Source organism: Anthonomus grandis, chromosome 7 (genome assembly GCF_022605725.1).
Source record: "Anthonomus grandis grandis chromosome 7, icAntGran1.3, whole genome shotgun sequence".
Lineage (NCBI taxonomy): Eukaryota > Metazoa > Arthropoda > Insecta > Coleoptera > Curculionidae > Anthonomus > Anthonomus grandis.
Window position 1 is genome coordinate 16,825,113 of NC_065552.1, and position 15,820 is coordinate 16,840,932.

General features: G+C 31.5%; 1 protein-coding gene across 2 annotated transcripts in view; it reads right to left on the reverse strand.

Annotated features, from left to right (window-relative positions):
* LOC126738187 (uncharacterized) overlaps positions 1–14,602 on the reverse strand; it is a 31,365-nt gene extending 16,763 nt beyond the window's left edge. Inside the window, exon 1 of one of the 2 annotated variants that reach the window (XR_007661241.1) lies at positions 14,454–14,602. The gene's annotated coding sequence lies outside the window, so the exon portion shown is untranslated. The remainder of the gene's footprint in view (positions 1–14,453) is intronic. The other variant, XR_007661244.1, reaches the window with a different exon arrangement.
* Positions 14,603–15,820: the final 1,218 nt, after the last annotated feature.

A 15,820-nucleotide genomic window follows, 5' to 3' on the forward strand; every position in this document is an offset into this window, starting at 1 on the left:
GAATTAATAGGGTCTTCACGAGTTTGACTATTTTGAAAATTTCTTAGAAGATTTTCACACGATAAAATAAATCTTTGCAATAACTTTGGATTCCCATCGAAATGTGGGATGTTATCCGTTTGGTATTTTAAAAGTGGCATATCAGTAGGCATGGTTCTGGATACAACTGATACAGATTCTACTTCGAGTTCTTCCTCCGGTAAGGCAGGTAAAGTATTATTAATATCAGCGGTATTATCAGAAATAATTTGATTTAAATAAGGCTGATCCGTTTTAGTATTTGTTACGGATAACCTTTCCAAATGAGAAAGTAATTAGTCAATAATTTCAGAATTATTTTCAGACATAACATTAATAAAAAATTACGCAAAATTACGTATTGACTAAAAAGAAAAAATAAAAACTTGAATAAATTGTAACTCTAAATCTAACCTAAATAAAATTGCCAATCGTAAAAACAACAGTATATGTTATTGTTTGCAATTGTGCAAAAACGGAAAAATTAAAATAAAAATCAATTTAAAAACAAAGGAAAAAGAAAGGACAATGATCACTTACAATAGCAAAAATCCAGCGATGAAAAGCTGCATTCTCTTAGACTACGTTGCCTATAAGAACCGATGCTTGTGTTCCAAAGCCTAATCTAGGGTTGGTCGAAGTTGTACCGTTGCTGAACGCTCTTCTCCCAATAGATTTGGTCGAAGTTTGACTTCCTCCTGGGTGCTGCCTCTTCGTAAATTCACAAGGTTCGTGATTGCCGATAAACCGTAAAAACGGACCAATTCCGCGATTTTTGTCGGATATTGTTCGACTTAGAACTCCGTCGACTGCGCCAGTTATAGATTTGAAAGATGAAAAGGCTTTTTTAAAAAAATTATTTTAAGAATGTTACAGCGTTGTGACTTAACTCTACTAATGCTTAAATCTATCTGATTAAAACGATACAAATTACTTCTTAGCTAAAGTAAAAATGATTACAATGCAAAAGATCATATTCTATAAACTAAGGAATAAAATATACTATAGTCAGGGGTTATATGTTCCATACCTTTTTCAAATTTTTTGTAAAAATCTTTGCAGTCTTATAACTTTGTATGTGTATTTATTTCACTTATATTTTTTACGAAACCTACCTAATAGGTATAAAAAAACACTGCAATACCTTACATTTTTAAGGCGTTTAAAAAGCAGGCGATTTATTATTGTTAAAAATTTCAGTTTGACGCGTGCAATTTTTCAATTTTAGTTAAAACAGTGAGTTAATAAAATGGTGTATACGCTAACCGAAAGAATAAAAATAATTTTCCTTTATGGAGCTCAAGATCGGTGTGCTCACAGAACCGCGAGAGCATTTAATGAAAGGTATCAAGATAAAAACGTGAGCCATAAATACGTATTAGAAATGATACGAAAATTTGAAGAGATGGGATCGATTTGCAATACGAAAAAATATGAAAATAGAGTTGTCGATGAAGCATGTCAAGTTGAAGTACTAGAACAATTTGCTATGAATCCAACTTTGTCTATACCAAAGGCCGTAAAACTAACAAAAATTTCCACTGGTTCCGTACATAAAGTTTAAAAAAAAAATAAGTTCTTTCCTTATAAAATTCATATTCTTCATGAACTCGGAGAAGATGATTTTGACAGGAGAATTCAATTTTGTGAAGTGATGTGCCAGTGAATTGACGACGATCCCCATTTATTGAAGAACATTTGCTTTAGTGACGAATTGACCTTTTCTTAAATGGCCTGGTGAACAGACATAACTGTTGATAGTGGGACTGGGATAATGAAAATCCGCATGTTTTTCGGGAAGGCCATACCCAATATCCCCAAAAAATTAATGTTTGGGCAGGAATTTATGGGAATGAAATAATCGGGCCATTTTTTTGGAAGAAAATTTGACTGGCGAAATTTATTTAAACCTTTTAGAAAATGCAATATACCCTTCTATCTTCCAATCTATGGAAAATCAAGTAGATCAACATGGTGCTATATTATTGAATAAAAATAATATACATTTTCAGCAGGATGGAGCTCCCGCGCACTACACTTTGGTAGTTTGAGGTGGCTTGATGAAAATCTTCGAGAAAAGTGGATTGGCAGACGTGGTGCAATCGAATGGCCTGCGCGGTCTCCGGACCTTACCCCACTAGACTTTTTTCTTTGGGGCTACTTAAAAAGCAAAGTTTATAAAACCCCACCTGAGAGTATTGAGAATTTAAAAAATAGAATATTTCAAGAATGCAGAGAAATTAGCGTGCAGACCCTTGCCAATGTTCGTAAGGAGTTTGAAAATAGGCTTTTTTATTGTCTTGCTAATAACGGCGCGCATTTTGAACAATAAATTAAATAAATTTGTTAAACTAATTAAATTTGTTTTTCTACCCTACCGATTTACACTTTAGTTGCTTCTTGGTCAATTAATTTTTTTTTTACAACCATTGATAGCATAATGAATGCCCTTTTAAATAATGTATCACACCATGGGGTAGCCATTTGACATACCAAAGTTTGACGTAAATAAAATATTCATTATTTCTAGACATTTTCGAAAACTATTTGCTTACACATTTACTGATTTAATTTTTTTTTTTTGGTACCGTTGAATAGAGAATTTTACGCTCCTTACTATGATGTATCACATGATGGGGGTTCCCATTTGACATATTAAAGTGAGGTTAGCTGGTGAGGAGGTGATTGACAGAACTTCAGTAAATGCATAATTAAACGTCCCCCTGTATATCTAATTTGACGTGTTTTTTTTTTTTTTTTTTTTTTTTTTTTTTAAGGAAGTTATTAAGGGTGGTTGTTTTGAAATGAAAGCACTGTATACTTATTTCACGTACAACCTGCTAGACTTTACATCTTCAATTTTCTGACTGATTTTGTTTTTTAATACGTTTTTTATTAGCTCGGTTTGTATATATGTATATAACGGAATCTTTGAGCTTAATTTTCACTGATTTCTAAAAGTTTGATCAACTTGAAACTTTGCACACGTATCAAGGACCAATGACAATGCAATAATTTGAGAACAGTTTCCTATTATCCTTAGTAGGACTGCCAGAATGAATAAATTCTTTTTTATTTACACTGACACAAGTTTGGTTAACGTTAAAAAACAATATGTGATCAATGACATTTAAAAAGAACATTAAATCTATATAGTTGCACGGACGGCCAGCAGAATTCTGCTTAATTGTACGTTATTATAAATATTCATTGTATGTTCTATTTATAAAATAAATATACTTTTTCAGTTAACATTCATTTTATCGATTTTAATAATAAGAGTATGGAAAGTTTGAACAGGCCGCGCCTCTAAAAGTATCCTGGTAATATGAGATGCTTTTAATAAGAAAAGAAATAATAGTTAAAAAAAAAGAACACGCTTTTATTGCTAATCGAACTAAAAAGTAGAAAATCATTTTTAATTACAAAGAGTAGTTTATTACAATAGTAGAAGGTCGGACATTCAATCATAATTAATTACCTCAAATAAAAATCATAATATAATTTTAGTAATTAACAGAATAATTCAAACCGAAGTGAAAACTGTGCGGTGCTTGATATATTCAATATGACAATTATTCCATTGCCAACTATCTATGAGAGAAGAGTTATGAAAATGGAAGTAAGATGTTTTCTGTACTTTTTTATTTAGGTACAAGTAGGGGAAAATAAATATTCTAAAAAATTAGTGCTTAATATTTTAAATATTCTATAAGAACTGAAAAATAAATTATAAAAACTTTGAATCAAATATAGACATTGGCGACATTGCAGTTGCCTAAGTAGGTATTAAAGTATAAGATACAGATTTTCTGGTTAATACTTAAGTTCAGATTCTTAAGCTTCAAAACCATATCGTCACACCTTCAGTTAACCTCCCAAGTTTAATACAAAGTAAGGTAATCTTTAAGCTAAATTATTAATCATAAGCTTCTTGGGTTAATCTAAGCTCTTTAATCCTTAATTTACATTTATCATAGTAAAAAATATTACTTAGTAATATATTTCTTAGACTGAGACTATTATTGTGTAGGCGAATGACATTTTTGTGTATGTAGGGACGTACCACAGTAGGCGATCCTTTTTACCTGTTTTGATGTTGAATATTTCAAATTAAAAAAAATTAATACCAAGCGTATGAGTACCAAGCTGATGGATTGTTATACAATACCTCCAAAAATAAACAAAATAAGAATTAAGAATTTCACCTAGGTCTTCAATAATACAGTAGGATCGTGTATAGATAATGTCGCAAAAGCTGTTAAGATTTAATTTTTTTATTGATTTTAAAAATATTTTTGAAATATGCTTTTTATTTCTAGACATTGGAGATTCATGAATTAAACAGAGAAGCTCAATAAACAGAAAAACTTATCTTATTTATAGATATACTTTTTGACAGCCTCAATGTCAAAACTTTTTGTAATACTGATGTCAAACCTAAGAAAAGAGCAATTTCAATGCATGAGCAAATTTGGAAAGATTCTATACAAATATTTTAACATGCGTGTATAGCTGCTGATTTTGATTGTATAATTTGTGAATTTTTTGGTATAGTCTTTTTTTTGTATGATTTCTGAAATTATAAGAAAAATTAAAGTACACAAAGAGAAAAAGTGATAAACGGAGGACTTTGTTTGATATGAAGACAAAAAAAAGTCACAATTTAATACTTTTTCAATCTGCCTTTTATAGTTTCCGAAAGAACAACACATACATTCACTAATTTTAAGTTGCACGATATAATAAAGCTTTATTCAAATTTAGTACCATAGTCAAATTTTAAATTTCCCGCAATTATGACGTCATAAATTTATTTTCGTTTCCGGTTAGTACTAGTTCGTGAAATTCATAGGGCGCAACATTTAATCGACGACTTAGTGTTTATGTTTTTTCGCGCTTATATAACCCAGTATTATGTCAAGAACGTCAGCCTGTTTTTGAGGTTATGTTGTATTGTTTTTACAATTATTACTCCGCATTTTGTTTTTGCACAGCAGTGCGGATAGCGTTTAGCTTCCCCTACTAGTACTCGTTGAATGTTTTTAGACTCTAGGGTTCATAAGTGTTTTACTAGCACTTATGGAAGTTTCCTATCTAATAAGTAGTCGCTTGTGAGCGACTAGGCCCTCCACCTTCTTTTCAAATGAAGTATGTCTCAACTAGATTAATAAAGTGGTGGTTTAGCATGGACTTATTTTAGTACAGCCAAGAAGTATATTAAAAAATGAAAAAATTGGCTAGAGTATAATTTTTGTCAGTTGATTATATAAGTTTCATCATCCTAAGGGTGGGGCTTCTTTTTAGGGGATGAGTGGATTTCATTATGGATATAGTTTGATAGTATTATTTGATTACTTAATATGATTATACAGTCTACACAATACACTTTCTAGCCCCAGCAGCGGAGATAACAATAATAATTATAGTCCTATGGTTGGAACCTTTGGTGTAATGCTCAAATTACGAGATAGTTTTACCACTAACCTAATTTCTTTACTTTTAATCTCGACACGTGTTTCGCTAACGACTGATTTATCGTCAGTTTTAATCTTCTCCCGAATATGCTAACATCGTTAGCGAAACACGTGTCGAGATTAAAAATAAAGAGTTTTAGTTAGTGGTAAAACTGTCTCGTAATTTGAATAATAATAATAATAATAATAATAATAATAATAATAGTAATAATAATAATAATAATAATACTAATAATAATAATAATATTATTATTATTATTATTATAGAGATATTATTGCACATACCTGTATAGTAGGGCCGAAAGGAACTGTATAATACCATGCAAAATGTAAGGTAGATTCACACTAGAGAACAATCAATTTTTGTTTTATTTAACATTTAAAAACTACTTAAAATATTAAATAAAATAAAAATTAAAAGTGAAAATACCACATTTTAATGTACCATTAAATCTTAATTTGAACTTAGTTTTTATATTAAGTCACTCGAATAATTATTAAATTTGGATATTGGCAATTGTATCCTGTACAGTATACCTTCTTTTATGAAATTCTTAAACAAAGAAACATAATTACATCTTTTAAAATATAAAATGCCATGTTACTATATATTTTATTTGCATTAAATGTAAAAAATATTATAAAACATGGATTGGTAATTTGTGTTGCCAGTTGGTTTAAAGAGTTGTAATTTACGATATATATTTGGTAACCCTATATATTAAATGGCTTAAACATAAAATTTGGTACGTGGAAGATGAATTATTGGGTAACAGAATAAATCTATAAAATGTGTCAAATGCTATTATATTAGCATGTTAAGAAAAAAGGTCATCCCCATTTCCTATATTAAAACATATTATTATTGTGATTTTATCTTATACTTAAACTAATAAAAATTATTTAACAGAAGTACTAAAAGTATTTAACAGGTAGTAGAAATTACTTGCAGAATTTACAGAAACAATAAAACCAAATACTAATTTTCAAATTCAAACTTTTATTGTCTAACAGGAAACAAATCCTCATAATAAAACAATTATTGAAATACCGACAGATAATACAATAAAGTCAGTAATGCAACAAATAACAATATCGAACTCAAAAACTGGTACATTATAAAACTAATAGTAGGTGTTACATTAAATACTTAAGCCACTAACAATCTAATTCTATCTGAAATAATAGATTACAAATGATTCAAAATCATGCCAAACAGATCAACATCAATCCTGAACCACATTAAACCAATTGCATGCTCTATATATGGGCTCTTTCTTGGCCAAATTGATGCCATAAGTATCAGGATAAAAGGATGCAGGGAATAACAAAATTCAAAGCTGATAGACGATCTGAAGCATCAACTTGATTGTTACACATTTTAAATAAGAACAACAAACTCTCACAAACAGTAGATTGCTGAAGAAACATTGCATCAAACCTTGAAAGCAATAACTGATCACTGAAATCCCTCTCAAGGTATACATCATCCAACATAAAACTATGTAATATATTTGTCAAATTTTCGTTACACTGATTCTAGCCTGTGAATATGCACAATTAGGAAAGCATACTAGAGAGACATACAGTAGGCGTGATTTCACTAGGGAGTTAAACAAAATCGTCCTGATAGTATTAGAAAATAGTTCTATTGATCTTATAATGAAACCTAGGGTCTTAAAAAAAGATCTTATGATTGTGATTGTGTATCTCTCTCCATCCCAGTGATTTTGAGGATTACGGGGCCGTACCCAGATAAATTTTTGGGTTGTTTTTGTATTACTTTCGTCGTGTTTTTAAAGAAAATTTTAAGGATGGGTCCATTGCCTTTAAAATAGTTCTGCTGAATGGGTCTGGTCGAAACTCAGCATATAATGAAAAATAGATGTGGTTCTTCATATATAAAAACACTGAATTTATTTTACTTGCATTATCAAATAAAAACAAAATTAAATATAGATAAAAACAAAGTGTGTATTGAAGCGTCTGCTTGCTAAATCTTGACTGCTCCAGTGCTACTCCTTCTTCTCCATAACGCCATACTCACGACGTGCAACGTTGCCAACTTTCGTAATGTCTTTAATATTAGCCATACCACCCGCCTTGAAAAACTACAGTTTTTCCAACAAACACACACAAGAAAGTTTTTTCATCAGTTATTGGTAAAGTACAGATATTTTTAACGGATCTGTGGATTATACAATTATTAGTTTTTATGTCCATCACACGCACTATTTGATCCATACCAGGATATATCTTCAATATTCGTCCTACTTTCCAGTTAAGCATAGCGACGTTTTCATGTTTTACTAAGACTAAAGCACCAATCTTTATCCTATTTTTGAAGACTTCTTTCTACTTAAATCGTGTCTGCAACTCACCAATATATTCGTGCTGCCATCGTCTTCAAAAGTGCTGCACAACCACTTGAACTTCGGGTAAGGCTACCAAACTTCTTCCAATTAAAAAGTGTGCAGGTGTAAATACCGTAAAGTCTTTAGGATCGGGGGATAAAGGAGCAAGGGACGACTATTTAGGATCGCTTCGATTTGGCACATTATGGTAGAAAATTCTTCATAAGAATAGGCAGTATTAGATACAATTTTTCTTAAATATTGTTTTACACTTTTAATGCTCGTCTCCTATATTCCCCCAAAACTTGGCGATCGTGCTGGAATAGACTTCCAGAAAATCTGATCATTTGCTAAATTTTAAGCAATATATTGAGAATTATTTAGCAAAAATTCATACTAATTAGACAGTTCGTGTTCGGCCCCTACAAAATTTGTCCCATTATCGCTAAAAACGTTAGCTGGCTTTCCTCGTCTACTCGTAAATCTTCTAAAGGTAGCCAAAAATTCGTCAGTAGTAAGCAAAGTCACTACTTCTAAGTAAATGCATTTAGTGCTTAAACAAATAAATAGACATAAATATCTCTTTATAATTTTGGTATTTTGATCTTTGATTGAAAAAGGTCCCTCATAATCTATACCTACGTTCAGGAAAGGGAAATAACTTTCTATTCTATATGACGGAAGATCGCCCATTAAATTCTTCATCTTAATTGGATTTGCCTTCAAACAAACAATACATGATTTACAAATCTTTTTACAGACATCACGTCCAGCGATAGGCCAATATCTATCTCTAATGGAGCTTAACAACATTTGGCTACCGCAATGCAAAAGCCTTAAATGTTCTTGTTTTACAATTAAATCTGTTAATATGTGAGATTTGGGTAATATAATCGGATGCTTTTTATCAAAGTTATATTTAGATTGTCTTAACCTATTCCCTACTCTTATAATGTCATTCTCAAGAAATGAATTAAGACACAAAATCTTACTCTTTTTCGGTAAAGGTAGTTTGCGTTTTAAACAATTAAATTCATTTGGAAAACATTCCTGTTGAAATTGAGAAATAATTAATTTTAATGCTTGATCTAGTTCTATTGGACCTAAAATATCTTTTGGTTTGAAAAAATTATTAAGAGGCAAATCTTTAAACTGCCTTATATTTCTAATAAATCTCGATAGATATAAGCAATTATTCTTTGAATTTTATTAAAACTCGAAAATTAGACTAAAAGGTCAGTAACTATTGAAGCATGATTGATAGAGAGATTACAAACCAATTTTTTTATCTGGAATGTTCATATCTTCTGGAATTTTATTCTGAAGATTAGCCGAGTTATCAGGAAATAACAAAAATTCGAGTCCATACCACCATAAATTATACGATTTTAAACTATCAGGTGTGGTACCCCTAGATAATAAATCCGCAGGATTTTGACCCGATTCTATATGATACCATTTATCAATATTACTTAATGAATGCTTATCCTATTAGCTAAAAATGTTTTCCATCTAGAAACCTCTCCTTGTATCCAGTGAAGTACAATCATCGAATCAGTATAAAAATATTTTTTATTAAAGTTATGTCTAAGGAATCACGAGCCTTTTTTGCTAAATTAACCGCTAAAGTACTAGCACACAATTCCAGACAAGGTAAAGTTTGCTTCATTTTAATCGGAGCTACTCGCGATTTAGCACATAATAGTTGTGAATAAAGTTTTCCAGAGGAAAGCGTACATCTTATACAGGGTGTTCATTTGAAAACTTCCCACCACGGATTTATCGAAAACCACAATTTAAAAAACATGCCGAAATACGTCAAAAGGTTTGTCAAGGGGGAAACTTTCTAACCTAAAATTACTTAAAATTACTTTACCCCCTTTCACCCTCTGCTCCCCAGGGTCATCCCCTTAAAATGTTAAATGGTAAGGGGTATCCAGTAATAGCTTGTTTAAAAGGTTTTTCGAAGTCTTTTATTTTGATGTTTGGTTTTTTTAAATAGGTCGATTCGTTTTCGAGAAAATTAGAAAAATCTTTGTTTATCTTAATTTGTTCAGACAGAAAACAAAAACATGAAAATATCAGTTTTTATGTCAATAAGTGTTTAAAATGTCGCCCGTTAGGGTTTGCCAAATCTACAATTCGTTTATAATTTAAAAAGGAAACTACCAACATAAACAGCAATTCCGAAGATTAGACGTGGAAAAAACTAAATAACAACCTGAATTTTTTTCCGCATTCTTTTCATCAACACAGATATCCTGGACGAACTATATTTATTGTTATACCTGCTTAGTTATTTGTAGTTGCTAAGGAAAATAAGGAATTTATTTTGCCGTCAGTTACATTTGTGACAGTCTTGGAATAGTGAAAATTTATTTGTTGAATTGAAGATTTTACTTCCAAAATGGTTTACACACTAGCCGAAAGAGTGGAAATTATTCTAATTTATGGTGCCCCAAATCAATGTGCTCGGCAAACTCCCGTCACGTTTAACGCTAGACATCCGGAGAAGATAACTTCGCATAGGTATGTCTTGGACCTTGTTTTTAAGTTTACTGAAACTGGATCTGTTGCAAATAAAAAACGTGATCATCGGCGAATTTTGGATGAAGTCGCTCAAGTTGAAGTTTTGGGTCATTTTGGAATAAATCCTAATACTTTATTACCCAAAATTGTTGCTGCTACTGGTATTTCATTAGGCTCTGTTCACACAGTTACCAAACTTCATAAATTTCATCCATTCAAAATGAAAATATTGCAAGTGTGTTTGTTTGTGAAAAAATTACTGAAGCGATTAATGATAATACTATTCATTTAAAGAATATCTGCTTCAGCGATGAATGCACATTTTATCTAAATGGATTTGTTAATAAAGCATAACTGTAGATATTGGAGCAATGAAAATCCTCATGTATTTGTAGAAAGGCATACCCAGTACCTTGAAAAAATTAATGTATGAGCAGTCATTTTAGGAAATAAAGTGATTGGGCCATTATTTATTAACGGAAATTTAAATGGAGACATTTATTTGGATATGTTAGAATGGAATAAACAGGGGGCCTATAGAATGGCCTGCTAGATTTCCTGATAATACGCCGTTAGACTTTTTTCTATGGGGTCATTTGAAATCTATTGTGTTTGCTCCCCAACCTGAAAGTTTGGATGAACTTCGTCAACGCATCATCGACAGCTGCCATGATATCCCACAACATGTTTTTGAAAATGTCCGTCAGGAATTTGAACATCGCCTATATCATTGTTTGGCCAAAAACAGGTAACATTTTGGACCCTTATTGAAATAAAAACTGATATTTTCATGTTTTTGTTTTCTATCTAAACAAATTAAGACAGCAAAGATTTTTCTAATTTTCTCGAAAACCAATCGACCAATTTAAAAAAATCAAACGTCAAAATAAAAGACTTTAACAAGTGTGTAATTATCACCAAAAGTGTGTAACTCTATAGTAACATAATTTGATAAGCATACATATCGGAGAATATAAAATTTTTCTATAATAGGCAATTGTGTTATAAAATTATACCATTTTTTACAGTTCTTCAGGTATTTTGTCAACCCAATCTGATTAAAGTCTCCAAAGATCTTTAACTATAAGCTTAGCGTTAATAATAATTAGACCTATCAAGCCCAAAGGATCAAAAATTCTACAAATATCTGACAAGATCACCCGTTTTGTGGTTTTCTTCTGTTCTTCGAAATTTTTAATAATATATTGTATTGAATCATTTTGGGAATTCCAATAGATTCCAAGAGTTTTATTCAGATCCCCATCTCCAATTTTCAAAATAATGAAAGCTTGATCTTTACAAACTTTAAATTGATTTAAAAGTTCCCTGTTATTACACAACCATTTCCTTAATTAAAAACCTGCCCCAGACAAAATTTCACACACACCCTTGAATTGAATTCTAATAAGTTCATCCTTTATCATCTTCTCCGGTCAATAAAACATCCATGTAAAAATCATTGGAAATAACCTTGCTGGCTAGAGGATAATCAAATTAATTTTGGGCAGCAAGTTCCAATGGAGATCGGACAGCTAAGTATAGAGCTGATGCAGTGCCAAAAGTGACTGTTTGTAATATTCGGAGATATTTTGTATGCTCTTTGTGCATCCTAATTTGCCTATACATCTTAGATATATCTGCAGTCATGAAATATCGATACCGACGGAACCTAAGTAAAATGGACAGAATATCTTGTTGGAGCGTAGGACCGCTATATTGAACATCGTTCAACGACAATCCTGCTGTCGGCTTGGCCGATGCATCAAAAACTACCCGACACTTGATTCTTAATTCTTAATATTCTTATTCCCAATGTCTCATATTCACTCATTGTTTTCGAATATTCCAGCTTTAGCTGGAATATATCGAACTATATCGAATTTATTTAAATATTAAAAATAATTATTATTTGATACTCTATATCGAAGTCAATATACGTTAAATAAATTAAAATAAAGTACGAAGAAACGAGAAAACGGTAATGGCAGTTCTACACATAATGAAAATCAACAATAATTGTTAAGACTTAATTTGTATAAAGTAAAATAAATTCTAGAAGAAAATCCTAAGATTTAATTTAATTAAACAAAATATTTATGAGACAAAAGTAGAGAAACTAAATTTTATTCCAAAAGTACAAGTTATTTCTTATTTCTATCTTAGAAAAATTAATAGTAAGTAGAGTATCCCTTATTGGCAATCACCTCGCAGCATCGATTTGGCATGGATTCCAACAGTTTCATATTGGTTTCCTCTCCAATAGAATTCCAGGAATCTTGTAAAACTTTTATAAGATCATTTTTATTACTGATCTGATGTTGCCTTACACGCCGGTCTAGTTCCTCCCAGAGGTTTTCAATCGGGTTAAGATCGGGACTTTGCGCAGGAAAGTCCATTACCCTAATATTTTCCGATAAAAACCAATCTTTGACAACCTTTGATTTATGTTTGGGGTCGTTATCTTGTAGGAATATCCAAGTCAAAGGTAAATTATCCTCAGCAAAGGGTAGCATTACATTTTGTAGGATGTCTAAATACACAAATCGATCCATGATACCCTCAATGATGTGTAATGGTCCTGTACCGAACCCAGAGAAGCAACCCCATACCATGCAGGAGCCACCACCATGCTTTACCGTAGGCTGTGTATATCTTGGATCGAATCTTTTGCCTTGTGGTCGATGTACCCATGAGATTCCATCGGACCCAAACAAATTGAACTTAGTTTCATCAGTAAAAAGAACTTTTTTCCAGTCGTTGGTTGTCCAATGCAAATATTTTTGTGCAAAGTTGAGTCGGGCCTTCTGATTCTTCTTGCTAATAAACGGCTTTTTAGCGGCTCTTCTACTAAATAATCCTCCTTCCCTCAGTCGTCTTTGTATGGTCTTAGAACTAACATTAACACCAGGTAATTCACTTAAAATTTTATTTGCTGATTTGTGAGGATCAGACTGGGCAATTCTTTTTATCATCATTTCCATGTGTTTGGTTGTTTTTCTTGGGCGGCCACTTTTTTTAATGCTTTTTGTTGAATTTCGTGTTTTAAAATTAGAAATTGTCTTGCTAACAACGGACTTATGCAAATTAAGCGTTTTACTAATGTCCACTTGTCGTATACCACTCTTGTGTGCATCAACTATTTTTCTACGAAGGTCTTCAGACAAATATCTTCCGCGAGGCATGTTGATTAAAAAAACTATGCAAAACTATCAACAGAACTCACGTAAAGCGAACTAAATACTAAATTTGGACGATTGATATTTAGGTTTCTCTACTTATGTCCATCCGAAAATATTTGAATTCTTTTATTGTAAATAAACAACTGATAAGAGGCATGTAAAATGCGGTAAAAAAACGCAGTTGTTGAGAACTACAATATTTGTAGTAAATATTTAATTTAAATACATGGTTTCCGTAAATCAAAGAATTTTTAGAAGTTTCTCTACTTTTGTCCGATAGTGTCGGTAATTAATGTTTTTTATAAATTTTAACGCGTCTTAGGGCCATAGTGGCGTAGTGACGCATTTCCGGACATGGGTTCCTATACTCAAATGGATTCTTCTGTTGCACTGAACAACCCTCAGAAGTTTGATCCCATAGTTCTGAAACACCCTGTATATTATTGTAAGTTGCAATATGGTATAACAAAAAAAAAATTATCGACCAAACTTTAGGGAAAGACAATATTAACTTTATACATAGATATCAATATCTAAATAAATTTCAAAATTCTTTAAAGGCAATAAAAAATTAGTAATTTCATCTATCTACCTAATGTCTATATTAAAAAAACATAACTCTATATAGTTAGGTACATAGGTATTATGCCTTTTTTCTGCGAAAACAATTAAAAAAAACATAAAATCCTGTAATAAAACCAGGGACAAAATTCTAGTTTTATATTTTTTATAGCCTATTAATAGATGAATATGTTCAAAAAAATATAAATATTTTGGTATTTTACGCACACTTTCACATTCAAGCTTTTATTAGGTTTATATCTATAAGATGCCCTATTCTACGTTTATGATGATGGTAACCCCATGATGTGATGTATGAAAGTATCGGTACTTACTTGTGAAAAGATCGGCTTGAATCACCTTTTTATTATGATGCGGCACAAACGACACAAGTTTTTGCCATCCTAGCAATTAAAAAAAAAATACTAAAATGTGGCCTTTTTCCTTTTTAAACCAAAAATGAAAGAAAATACACGAATCCCGAATATAAACAAAGAGCCGTTTGACAGATGACACTACGCGTATGGCTCAGACGCTTAAGCTCTGGTGTTGACGCTTCAAATTTTTTAGAAGCAGTTTTAGGGATGAGAATCTTAATAATTTTGTTTTTTTTTGATTAAGAATATTATATTTATTCTTAAAATAGGTTAATTGTAGTATTTACACTTTTTATTTTAAATTTTCCTATAAAATACAACACAAATAAGTTAAATTAATGTCATAATGGTTGTTAAAATGTAGCTAAAAATTTCCTCCGTTAAAAATTTGCGTCGACTTGACAACAGAGAATCGGCAAGTATGTTTTTAAACAAAACACCCCTCTTGCCCCTGTGCACATGTTGGACTCAAACAAAGTTATTGTTTAATGTTTACTAATTCTAGCCTTTCAATGTTCTAAGTTTAGCTGACTATTTTTTTTTTTAATTTGTTTTCTAACGATTTAAACTTTTTTAAGGCTAAGTTCTTTGTATCTCCCAGTAAACCAACATTTTCTTGCATTCAATGAGATTAGACGGATTTCGGGGTGTACAGTGTTATTAAATTGCATGGCCGGCGGCAAACCTGTGTGTAAGTCTCCATTTTCCTTTGTGTTTATTCCTAGTCGTTTATGGGTTTAGATATTGCTTATTTTAAATAGGAGTGCCTTATTATTAGCTTGAATAATCTCTGTTGAGATGATCTAGGAGTAAATTACCATTTCCAGTCGCAGGGCGCCACGGCCCTGTTTGTGCGACTCGGGGGGAGTTTTGGCATTTCAGAATAATAGTGAATCTTCCCGCTTCTTTACGTTAAGTTGTTTTGGAACTTCGTAAATAGATATAAGAATAATAGAATTAAAGACAGAATTTTAGAGTAAAAGGGTATAAAGCCACTAGTTAGCCAAAATGGGAAAAAAGAGTGTTCAGGGCGAAGAAAATCTTAGTAAACTGTACAAAAGGGCAGAATACTTAAATTTACAACTAAAAAGATTTGTAGAATTTTTAGATAGAGTAGAAGGGGAGCAACATTTAGCGGAATTAGAAATTAGATTAGGAAAAATAGAAGGGCTTTATACAGAAATAGATACCGTTTATTCGGAAATAGAGTTGCTAGATGAAGCATTTGATGGAAATCAGGAAAGGGAAGAATTTGAGACCTATTTTTACTGGGCACTTGCTGATGCAAAACGTTTTAAAGATGGACTTAAAAAAGATTAAAAAAT